Source organism: Ranitomeya imitator, chromosome 4, assembly GCF_032444005.1.
Source record: "Ranitomeya imitator isolate aRanImi1 chromosome 4, aRanImi1.pri, whole genome shotgun sequence".
Taxonomy (NCBI): Eukaryota; Metazoa; Chordata; class Amphibia; order Anura; family Dendrobatidae; genus Ranitomeya; species Ranitomeya imitator.
The window spans coordinates 429,115,913-429,128,597 of record NC_091285.1 but is presented as its reverse complement, the minus strand read 5'-3'; the positions used below and the strand labels follow the sequence as shown (position 1 = coordinate 429,128,597).

The 12,685-nt window shown below is 42.3% G+C and overlaps 1 long non-coding RNA gene across 1 annotated transcript; it reads right to left on the bottom strand.

Annotated features, from left to right (window-relative positions):
• Positions 1 to 3,489: 3,489 nt before the first annotated feature.
• On the bottom strand, positions 3,490 to 5,334 carry LOC138676336 (uncharacterized). Its single transcript, XR_011320775.1, has 3 exons — positions 5,248 to 5,334; positions 4,802 to 5,166; positions 3,490 to 4,729 (listed from the first exon to the last, which is right to left on the bottom strand). It is a non-coding gene; the product is annotated as an uncharacterized lncRNA (long non-coding RNA).
• Between the last annotated feature and the right edge of the window lie 7,351 nt (positions 5,335 to 12,685).

Here is a 12,685-nt window from a genome sequence, read left to right as displayed (position 1 = left end):
CGATATCGTTCAGTTTGACATGCAGTAGCAATCAGGATCCTGCTGTGCCATCGTTGGTCGGAGCAGAAAGTCCAGAACTTTATTTCGTCGCTGGACTCCCGCAGACATCTCTGAATTGACGTGTGTGACGCCGATTCAGCGATGTCTTCACTGGTAACCAGGGTAAACATTGGTTACTAAGCGCAGGGCCGCGCTTAGTAACCCGATGTTTACCCTGGTTACCAGCGTAAACGTAAAAAAAAAAAAACACTACATACTTACATTCCGGTGTCTGTCCTCCGGCGCTGTGCTTCTCTGCACTGTGAGCGCCGGCCAGCCGGAAAGCAGAGCACAGCGGAGATGTCACCGCTGTGCTTTCCGGCTGGCGCTCACAGTCAGTGCAGAGAAGCACAGCGCCGGAGGACAGACACCGGAATGTAAGTATGTAGTGTTTTTTTACGTTTACGCTGGTAACCAGGGTAAACATCGGGTTACTAAGCGCGGCCCTGCGCTTAGTAACCCGATGTTTACCCTGGTTACCAGGGGACTTCGACATCGTTGGTCGCTGGAGAGCTGTCTGTGTGACAGCTCTCCAGCGACCACACAGCGACGCTGCAGCGATCGGGATCGAGGTCTAGATCGCTGCAGCGTCGCTAAATGTGACGGTACCTTTAGTGATATGCAAGCATTGTCAGTAGACCTTCCCTATCTAATCGTCTTTCAGGATAAGATTGTGTTTGTACCTTCACACATAACGATTTTGTTAACGATATTGTTGCAACGTCATGCTTTTTGTGACGTAGCAACGATATCGTTAACAAAATCGTTATGAGTGACAGCGACCAACGATCAGGCCCCTGCTGGGAGATTGTTGGTCGCTGGGAATGATCAGGACCTTTTTTTTTGGTCACTGATCACCCGCTGTCATCGCTGAATTGGCGTGTGTGACGCCGATCCAGCGATATGTTCACTGGTAACCAGGGTAAATATCGGGTTACTAAGCGCAGCTCTCTCCAGCGACCAACGATCAGGGGAAAGACTTCGACATCGTTGAAACTGTCTTCAACGATGCCGAAGTCCCCGGGTAACCAGGGTAAATATCGGGTTACTAAGCGCAGGGTCGCACTTAGTAACTCGATATTTACCCTGGTTACCATTGTAAAAGTTAAAAAAAAACAGTACATACTCACATTCCGATGTCTGTCACGTTCCCCGCCGTCAGCTTCCCTGCACTGACGGTGTGACAGCTCCCCAGCGACCACACAACGACTTACCAACGATCACGGCCAGGTCGTATCGCTGGTCGTGATCGTTGGTAAGTCGTTTAGTGTAACGGTACCTTAAGTTCCACAGAAGTCAGGAGATATATTTACCGTCCTTTTGTGATAATCCTGTTTCAGTAGAATAACAGAAATGTCATATGCTAGATGTTAGAAGAACAGTATTAGAATACTTGCACAAGACAGAACCTTGGAGACAGAGTAGGGCTGTTTGTTTCTTTCCAGAATCCAAGGAATGGGGCGAGTGTAACAAAAGGGTCTATCGCCAGATGGATCAGAGATGCAATATGTCTTGCCTATTCTGCTAAAGGATTAATACCACCAGAAGGCATCAAGGCCCACTCCACTCGAGCCATGGCCTCATCCTGGGAGGAGAAAGCAGACATTTCTATAGACGTAATATATAAGGCGGCAACGTGGTCATCTCCTTCCACCTTTTCTAAACATTACCGTCTTGATTTATTATCTAAGGCCAACTTAGAGTTTGGGCGATCAGTACTTAGTGCTGTGGTCCCTCCCAGGTGATTGGTCTTTGAAAGTCTCTCGTTGGGTGCTGTCGTGGCGATAGGAAAACTGGTTTTTACTTACCGGTAATAGGATTTTACAGAGTCCACGACAGCACCCGCACATTCCCCCCCGGTAGTTAATCACTGGATTCCTGCACTCTATTGGAAGGTGTGCCTTTAGTTTGTCACTCTGTAGAGGTGATGGTATTTAGTAATGTTTAAGTATATATGATTGTGTACTAACTCAATGGCGGTGCCCCTGTCTAGATGGTGGGCGGATCCCCTCTCTCGTAGGGTGCTGTCGTGGACTCTGTAAAATCCTATTACCGGTCAGTAAAAACCGGTTTTTGCCCCAGTGTTTTTCCTGCCAAGAGATGCAGAAACCTTGCAGAAATTTCTGCAAGCAAATACTAAACGTGTGCACATGGCCTTATATGTTGGCGCACGGCTCAGAAAAGGAGGAACACCATTTGGCTTTTGGAGTTCAAATTTAACTGGATTAGTCTTCATTTGCAGAGCCATTGAGGAATTCGTGCCCCACCAAAGTGAACCCATTTTTGAATCTACATCTTCATCTAGGCGTGTAGTGAACATTTTTATTGTACAGTTGTTTCACATTTTTCTTTACAATTATCCTGGGAAAATGACAAACTGTCCTTTTTTTATTTTTACAATATTATATAGACTAAACTTAAACTTTTTCATTTCTACAATAGGTAACAAGAAAAAAATGCACCCCAAAATGTATTACTCAATTCTTCCAAGATATATATATATATATATATATATATATATGTATATATATATATATATATAGCTGTAAACTACTGTTTGGGCGAACAGCGAGGCTGAAAAGAGAAAGAGCGCCATTTAGGCTAGGTTCATATTAGCATTTGAGTCGCAGCGTATCATCTGCATATGCAAACGCATTCATGTGCAGCGTTGATCTGCATCATCTTACGCATAATGGCAAAAAAAGCTGTGTGTGCATGCGCTTGCGTTGTTTCCAATGTTTTCCAGTAGCTTTTCCTTGACATCAGACACCCAATGGGTGTGTCTCATGGGATTTCTATCTATATATATATATATATGTATATATATATATATATATATATATAATAATCTTTATTTTTATTTTTTAATAATCTTTATTTTTATATAGCGCTAACATATTCCGCAGCGCTTTACAGTGTTGCACTATATATATGTGTATATATATATATATATATAGTGCAACACTGTAAAGCGCTGCGGAATATATATATATATATATATATATATATATATATATATATACTCACTGCACTGAGGAAATCCTCGTCTTTGGATGTTGTATCCAGCTGCAAGATAGATCTTGACATGGAGAGCTATGATAATCTGGATTTACAATTGAAATTGGCTGTTGCCTTTGCTTGTCAAGAAGAAAGAAGACAAAAACTAAGAAGACGTAGTTGTCGCCACTGGCAGCACCCCATCCTTGAATTCCGAGAGAGCCGTGGAGCTTACCACTCGTTGTACACTAAGCTGCGTGCAAACCCTCAGAAGTTTTTTGACTACACGAGGATGTCTGAACGGAGTTTTGATGACTTGCTGCAACGTGTCCGAGGATCCATTACCAGGCATGACACACAACTCTGTAGAGCAATTTCTGCTGAGGAACGTCTGTTGGAGACCCTCAGGTAAGTAATTGTGAAAAACAAACACATGTTCATAGAATTAATGTTGGAAAACCCATGTATTAATTTTTTTATTTCCATGTTCTGTTCAACAGAAGCGTTTAACAAAAAAATAATTGGGTTTAGGATTGGGGTCTATCTGAGGGTGAGATGGGGTGGACCTTGGAGGTGTGGAGCTGTGATGATTGGGTGGTAGTTGATGAGGAAGGGGTTACAGGGGAAGGGGCAACAAATTGAAGGATTGGATCATGGATGGAATCATGTGAATGGATAGACAAACTGGAAGGGACAGACACAAGGGAAGGTAGTGACACATTTGACAACAGAGACACATTGGTAGGGGAGGGTGAAGGTGGTGGGTACAATTTTGGCAGGGTTTTTTGCCTCTGGGTCTTCGTCCTGGTGGGAATGTGTTTACTTTTTTACCTTTGTTTTCTTGGCCGAGTGGGAGTGGTGGCCTGTAGCAGTCTTCTTGTGTGGTTCTGGACTGGGCAGCATGGTGGATGCTGCTGGCTGCAGGGGTGCTGAACTTGGGAGTGTGGTGGTTGCTGCTGGCTGCAGGGGTGCTTAACTTCGGAGCGTGGTGGATGCTGCTGGCTGCAGGGGTGCTGAACTTGGGAGCGTGGTGCATGCTGCTGGCTGCAGGGATGATGAAGTCAGCAGCGTGGTGGATCTGTGAACTGGAGGCGGTGGTGGTAAAGGATAGTTCGGACTGTGGGAGTTGTAAAGTATATGTTCAGCTGCTGGTAATATCCTCCGGCCTGTGGATTGTAGCTTTGGGACTGCTGCTGCTGCAATGCGTGGCTGTAAGCAGCCTGGCAGGTCTGCATGACGTTGAGCTGGAATTGAGGCTTAAGATTTTCCGACACTTCCTGCTCTATTGAAAAAAAAAAAAAATGTTGTGCCGGTCTCTCAAGGTCAGCTTCCAGGCGGTCAAGGCATTTGTTGACATCCTGTATAAGTGTGTTCACATGGTTCAACCCACTCTTGTCTGTCACCAAGCACCTTAATCCCATCCTGGGAGACCGAGCTAAAGTGCATAAACTCGGGCATGAGTAACCTCTCCCAGGCCCTCTGCCGCTGACGAGAAGACCCAACAAAAGCAGCGGCAGAGGGCTGGGAGAGGGGAAAACCTGATGGACCGATGGCTGCCTGTTCCTCAGCCTGTGAGGCCTGACGGGTTGCTAAATCGCTGGTGGATGATTGGGACTGCATCTGTTCGTTGGCTGGTCGATGAGGGGCTGCTTCAACAGAGGATGATCCAGGTTGTGTTGTGCTGCACCAGGTTCTGTGGTGACAATAAAAGAAAAACATTGGTAAAAAACAAAAAAAGGTTAAATAATAGTAAGACAACACAAACCTGGTTCTCCTGTCTCATGTCCTTGTTGAAGCGATCCTTCATCGAGTGCCAACGCACTCTTATTCTCTCCACTGTGAAGGGGGAAATAAAGGAAAAAATTAATTGTGAAACAATGCATCTACATTTACAGTTTCACTGGAGTGTCACACCACATTGCAATATTAACCAAAATCATTTCTGGTATGTGGCGTGGCATGGTCCCAATCATGCAACAGCGATCTGGCCACTTCTTCCCAGAGTCGTCGAATCACAACAATGTCGGAGTGCTGACGATCACGGGTGTCCCACAACGGTACTCGCTCTTGCACAAGGTGAATTAGTTGCTCGTTTTAAATCTCCTGTTTGGCTTCTTCCCGTTGTGGAACCTATAGATCCAATAAAACAAAACAATGTTAAGTAAAAATGAAGAAAAATTCAATTACAACTCTGATGAAAAGAATACTTACACCACATCTTTCCTCTTGAGACACATGACGACCCTGGGAAGAATCATTTCCACTTGACTGCTCCTGCTCTTCATCACTGGAAGGTACCTGTAAAGAAATTACATGATTTAGCACAGGTATAGTATTGCCAGTCAATACATACCAATCAGTATAGCAAATGTGATTACATAATCGGTGTCATGTCCACCCTGGGAAGCAGTCAGTTCTTCACTTGACATGGTTGAAGAGCAAGCAGCTGTCAAGTGAAACACTTTTTGCAGGACAAGATGACGTTTTCAGTGGTACCATGGTTATTTTTATCTGTCTTTTTGATTGCGTGCTATTCCACTTTTTGTTCGGTGGTATGATAATAAAGCGTTGTTTTTTTGCCCCGTGTTTTTTTTTTTTTTTTTCGGTGTTCACTGAAGGGGTTAACTAGTGGGACCGTTTTATAGGTCGGGTTGTTACGGAGGCAGTGATACTAAATATGTGTACTTTTAATGTTTTTTTTTTTTTATTATTATTTAGATAAAGGAATGTATTTTAGGGAACAATATATTTTTTTTCCTTTATTTAGGATTTTTTTTTTTACACATCTAAATATTTTTTTTTTTTTACTTTATAACATTGCCCCGGGGTGGGGGGCATCATGTTATAAGGTTAGATCGCTGACTTGACACTTTACAATGCACTATGTCAGATCAGCAATCTGACGTGCTCTGCTCCTGGCTTACCAGCGCCTGCTCTGAGCTTTCAGCCGAGCAGGACAGAAGAGATGAATGCCGGCTTCAGCACCACACGCAGGGGATAGCGCTTAACTGTAGCGCTGTTTCTCCTGCGGCGGTACATGCACACGGAGGAGAGTGCACACTGCTCTCCGTGTGCACGTGTGCGGGACGCTTTGTGGACCATGCTGCCGGAGAAAAACGGACATGTCTCCGTGTTTTGCACACGGACACACGGTCACTGAAAACACGCAGGCATGTGCATAGACCCATTCATTTGAATGGGTCTACGTGTGTCAGTGTCTCCGGTACGTGAGAAAACTGTCACTACACGTACCGGAGCCACTGACGTGTGAAACCGGCCTAAATCAGGCCTGATAGGATTAGATACTCTGGTCAGATCTACATATTGAGATCCTATAGATGACTTGGGGCACATTGCTGCTCTGATACATCTGTATATTACCTTGAAAAAAAAACCTTGTAGCTTAACCCCTTCATGACCGGAGGTATTTTAGTTTTTGGCTCCCTTTCTTCCCAGACCCATAACTTTTTTTATTTTTCAATATGGCCATGTGAGGGCTTGTTTTTTTGCAGGTCGAATTGTACTTTTGAACGACATCATTGGTTTCTACATATCTTGTACGAGAAAATGGGGAAAAAAAGTGCAATTCCAGTTTTTTTTCTTTACCATATTTACTAAATGCTAAAACTAACCTGCTATTATGATTCTCCAGGTCATTACGAGTTCACATTTCAAAAACCTGACCTGCACATCCAAACATAGACTCAGTGTGAACAGGTGCTGAACCTAGAGTCGCCAACTCGTACATAGTTAAGCAAATAAGGCAGCACACTGCAGCAACAAGACACGCAAACCCGAAACTTGAACTGCACCACTGCACTAGAAACATGAAAAACGAGAGCTTTTAGCGCACACAAACGGCCAATTTTATGTGTACCTGGTAGCCTCTTTACGGCATCTCTCTTATACCAGGTCCTACGCTTGCCCTACCTCGCTGAGAATAAATGTCTCCATCTGAATGGGTGCATGTGAAACCTCTTCTTAGACTAAAATTCTCTCTCTCTGTGGAGGGGTATTGGACCTGCTGTAATTAAAACACCTGAAGCTAGGAGGTTTTTTAATTACAGCAGGTCCAATACCCCGTTTATTCTCAGCGAGGTAGGGCACGCGTAGGACAAGGTATAAGAGAGATGCCGTAAAGAGGCTACCAGGTACACATAAAATTAGCCGTTTTTGTGCGCTAAAAGCTCTCGTTTTTCATGTTTCTAGTGCAGTTCAAGTTTCGTGTTTTCGGGTTTGCGTGTTTTGGCGCTGCATTACGAGTTCACAGACACCAAACATGTTTAGGTTCTTGTTTATTAACCCCTTCACCCCCGGAGCTTTTTCCGCTTTTTCATTTTAGTTTTTTGCTCCCCTCCTTCCCAGAGCCATAACTTTTTTGTTTTTCCGTCAATATGGCCATGTGAGGGCTTATTTTTTGCGGGACGAGATGTACTTTTGAAAGATACTATTGATTTTACCATGCCATGTAACAGAAAACGGGAAAAAAATTCCAAGTGTGATGAAATTGCAAAAAAAGTGCAATCTCACACTTGTTTTTTGTTTGGCTTTTTTGCTAGGTTCACTAAATGCTAAAACTAACCTGCCATTATGATTCTCCAGGTCATTACGAGTTCATAGACACCAAACATGTCTAGGTTATTTTTTATCTAAGTGGTAAAAAAAAAATTCCAAATTTTGCTAAAAAAAAAAAAAAAAAAAAATGCGCGATTTTCCGATACCCGTAGCGTCTCCAAATTTCGTGATCTGGGTACAGGTGAGGACTTATTTTTTGCGTGCCGAGCTGGCGTTTTTAATGATACCATTTTGGTGTAGATACGTTCTTTTGATCGCCCATTATTGCATTTTAATGCAATGTCGCGGCGACCAAAAAAACGTTATTTTGGCGTTTTGATTTTTTTTCTCGCTACGTCATTTAGCGGTCAGGTTAATCCTTTGTTTTTATTGATAGATCGGGCGATTCTGAATGCGGCGATACCAAATATGTGTATGTTTGACTTTTTTTAATTGTTTTATTTTGATTGGGGCGAAAGGGGGGTGATTTGAACTTTTATATATTTTTTTCATATTTTTAATCACTTTTTTTTTTTTATTTTGGCATGCTTCAATAGCCTCCATAGGAGGCTAGAAGCATGCATAACTCGATCGGCTCTGCTACATAGAGGTGAAGTACAGATCACCTCTATGTAGCAGAAATGCAAGGTTGCTTTGAACGCCGACCACAGGGTGGCGCTCAAAGCAATCGGCCATCAACAACCATAGAGGTCTCAAGGAGACCTCTGGTTGTTATGGCGATGCACTGCTGACCCCCGATCATGTGACGGGGGTCCGCAGTGCGAGCACTTCCGGCCGCGCGGCCGGGAGCGCTAGTTAAATGCCGCTGTCAGCGCTTGACGGCGGTATTTAACTAGTTAATGGGCGCGGGCGGATCGCGATTCCGCTCGCGCTCATTGCGCGCACATGTCAGCTGTACAAAACAGCTGACATGTCGCGGCTTTGAGGTGGGCTCACCGCCGGAGCCCACCTCAAAGCAGGGGATCTGCCAGCTGACGTACTATTCCGTCAGCTGGCAGAAAGGGGTTAAAGTGGTGAAAAAAAATCCAAACTTTGGTTAAAAAAAAAAAAGCACCATTTTCTGAGACCTGTATGATATGGGGCTGGGTGAGAGCTTATTTTTTGCGCTCCAAGCTAACATTTTTATTGACACCATTTTGATGTGTATACAATATTTTGATCGCCTGTTATTGCATTTTTTGCAATGTAGCGACCAAAAAAACGTAATTCTGGCGGTTTGAATTTTTTTCTCGTTACGTCGTTTAGCAATCAGGTTCTTTATATTTTGATAGATCGGGCGATTCTGAACGCGGCGGTACCAAATATGGTATATTTGATTTTTTTTTATTTTTTTTTTTGAAGGTGGTGATTTGAACCATTTTTTATTTTTTTTTAATATTTTTAAAACTTTTTTTTCTTACTTTTTTCATGCTTCAATGGGAGTGGAGACGTGTACATATTCATTACCTTAATGAGCGATACCACGTGACCGCTGAGGAGAGGAGAGCTGCCGGGACAACAGAGATACAGGGACGTGCAGCGACCGCGCAAGGAGGGTGAGCATGATGTCACAACCGCCGGCTCCTGCCGCTGTTCCGCCGCCAGCTTTCTGGCAACGACTTGTGTATAAGCCGAGGGGGGCGTTTTCAGCACAAAAAAATGTGCTGAAAATCTCAGCTTATACACGAGTATATATGGTACTAAAATGTTATCAGTAAAAATTTCAGCTCAGGGAGCAAAAAAAATATGCCCTCACACAACCCCAGATCCCGAAAAATGAAAACGTTAAGTCTTGTAAAATGGCGACACAAGCACATTTAAAAAAAAATAAAAAAAAAAAAAAAAAATATATATATATATATATATATATATATATATATATATATATATATATATATATATATATATACACACACAGTACAGACCAAAAGTTTAAACACACCTCATTTAAAGATTTTTCTGTATTTTCATGACTATGAAAATTGTAAATTCACACTGAAGGCATCAAAACTATGAATTAACACATGTGGAATTATATACTTAACAAAAAAGTGTGAAACAACTGAAAATATGTCTTATATTCTAGGTTCTTCAAAGTAGCCAGCTTTTGCTTTGATGACTGCTTTGCCCACTCTTGGCATTCTCTTGATGAGCTTCAAGAGGTTGTCACCGGAAATGGGCTTCCAACAATCTTGAAGGAGTTCCCAAAGATGCTTAGCACTTGTTGGCCCTTTTGCCTTCACTCTGCGGTCCAGCTCACCCCCAAACCATCTTGATTGGGTTCAGGTCTGGTGACTGTGGAGGCCAGGTCATCTGGCGTAGCATCCCATCACTCTCCTTCTTGGTCAAATAACCCTTACACAGCCTGGAGGTGCGTTTGGGGTCATTGTCCTGTTAAAAAATAAATGATGGTCCAACTAAACGCAAACTGGATGGAATAGCATGCCGCTGCAAGATGCTGTGGTAGCCATGCTGGTTCAGTATGCCTTCAATTTTGAATAAATCCCCAACAGTGTCACCAGCAAAGCACCATCACTACTCCTCCTCCATGCTTCACGGTGGGAACCAGGGACGTAGTGTCCATCCGTTCACCTTTTCTGCGTCGCACAAAGACACGGTGGTTGGAACCAAAGATCTCAAATTTGGACTTATCAGACCAAAGCACAGATTTCCACTGGTCTAATGTCCATTGCTTGTGTTCTTTAGCCCAAACAAGTCTCTTCTGCTTGTTGCCTGTCCTTAGCAGTGGTTTCCTAGCAGCTATTTTACCATGAAGGCCTGCTGCACAAAGTCTCCTCTTAACAGTTGTTGTAGAGATGTGCCTGCTGCTAAAACTCTGTGGCATTGACCTGGTCTCTAATCTGAGCTGCGATTTCTGAGGCTGGTGACTCGGATAAACTTATCCTCAGAAGCAGAGGTGACTCTTGGTCTTGCCTTTCCTGGGGCGGTCCTCATGTGAGCCAGTTTCTTTGTAGCGCTTGATGGTTTTTTGCAACTGCTCTTGGGGACACTTTCAAAGTTTTCCCAATTTTTGGACTGATTGACTTTCATTTCTTAAAGTAATGATGGCCACTCTTTTTTCTTTACTTAGAATTTGTATTATGGAAAGAAAAAAGCAGCTAACAGTCTATTCAGTAGCACTATCAGCTGTGCACCCACCAGACTTCTGCTCAACACAACTGATGGTCCCAACCCCATTTATAAAGCAAAAAATCCCACTTATTAAAGGGACTGTCACCTGAATTTGGAGGGAACATCTTGCCTTGCGCAGGCGTGTAGTATGGAGGACAGAGAATGAACTTCAATCCAATATTACAGCCAGCATGCAGCCAGCAGGTAAGGAAAGGGTGAATCAAACACCCGAAAACCCCGCCTCTATAGCTGAAAATTGTTCCCTCCAAATTCAGGTGACAGAGTCCCTTTAAACCTGACAGGGCACACCTGTGAAGTGAAAATCATTCCCGCTGACTACCCCTTGAAGCTCGTCAAGAGAATGCCAAGAGTGTGCAAAGCAGTCATCAAAGCAAAAGGTGGCTACTTTGAACAACCTAGAATATAAGACATTATCAGTTGTCACACTTTTTTGTAAAGTATATAATTCCACATGTTAATTCATAGTTTTAATGCCTTCAGTGTGAACTTACAATTTTCATAGTCATGAAAATACAAATCTTCAAATGAGGTGTGTCCAAACTTTTGGTGTGTGTGTATATATATATATATATATATATATATATATATATATATACACACACACACACACACACTGTATATAATGGAATTGCACTTCTTTTTTTTTTTAAATTTCAACACACTTGGAACTTCCTGCTTTCCAGTGCATCACATGATAAAATGAATGGTGTCATTCAGAAGTCCAATGGAGACAGAAAAAAAAAATGTGGCTCTTGGAGTAACGAGAGGAAAAAGTGAAAGCGCAAAAGTGGAAAATTGCAAGGTCATGAAGGGGACCAGACTATTTTTCAATTTTGCACTTTTGTTTTTTCCTGATCTTCTTCGAAGAGCCATAGCGTTCTTATTTTTTTCATTGACATATCTCTGAGAGCTTGTGTTTTTGTGCAGAATGAGTTTGTAGTTTTTAATGACATCATTCATTTCATCATAGAATGTACTGGAAAGTGGGAAATAAAAATCCAGTTGGGAAAAAAATGCAATTCTGCCATTGTTTTTAATGATCATTTGTATGGAAAAATGACCTTCAGAAATTATCTAGGTCCGTGCAATTACGGCAATAACAAAATTTTGACGCAAGTTTCACATTCGGGTGCAAAAAAAAATAAAGTTTCAGACGTTAGAAAAATATAAATAAAATATGCTTTGTGCAACCTTTTTCTGAGACTTGTAATGTTTTTACATCTCCATTCCTTCTTTTTTTTGTGTGGTGTGCTGACTGTTTCATAGATACCAGTTTGGGGTAGAAACACAGTTTTGATCATTTAATGTATTTTTTTTTTTTAAGGAAGGTGTCAGGAATTGAAAAGCCGCAATTCTGACGCTTCAATTTTTTCTCTTGAATTTCATATTGTGATATATTTAACGTTTTTGGGGGCGGCGATAAAATGTAAATTCTTTATTTTTAAAAAGGGGAGATTTGAATATTATATTTTTCTATGCTTTTTAACTTTTTACCTTGTTTCTTAGTTCCCGTAGTGGATGTAAGCATGTGGTTGTTTGATTGCTTCTTCCACATAGCGCAATCTATAGTGAAAATGGAGGTTTCTCCATTTACAAACTGACATCGGCATCTAAACGTTTCACAGTAGCGATTGGAGCTTAGATTTGGACTCTGCTGTTAGAGACCGATACCGGCTAAGTAGCTCAGCCGTGTATGGAGGGGGCTCAGTTCTCGTACCTCAGTGAGGACGTATAGGTATGTCCTTTTGCGAAAAGGGGTTAATGTTTGTGAAATAGCCTGAGTTACTAATAGTTTAATCATTTTTCTTTTGTACAAGTTAAGTTTTTTGCTATATTGCACAGTTCTTATATAATAATCTGCAATATTCCATAGCAGATGACATTTGGATTCTCCTAGCGCTGCGCACACACTCTGGGCCCCTCCATATTGATGGCAGCATCA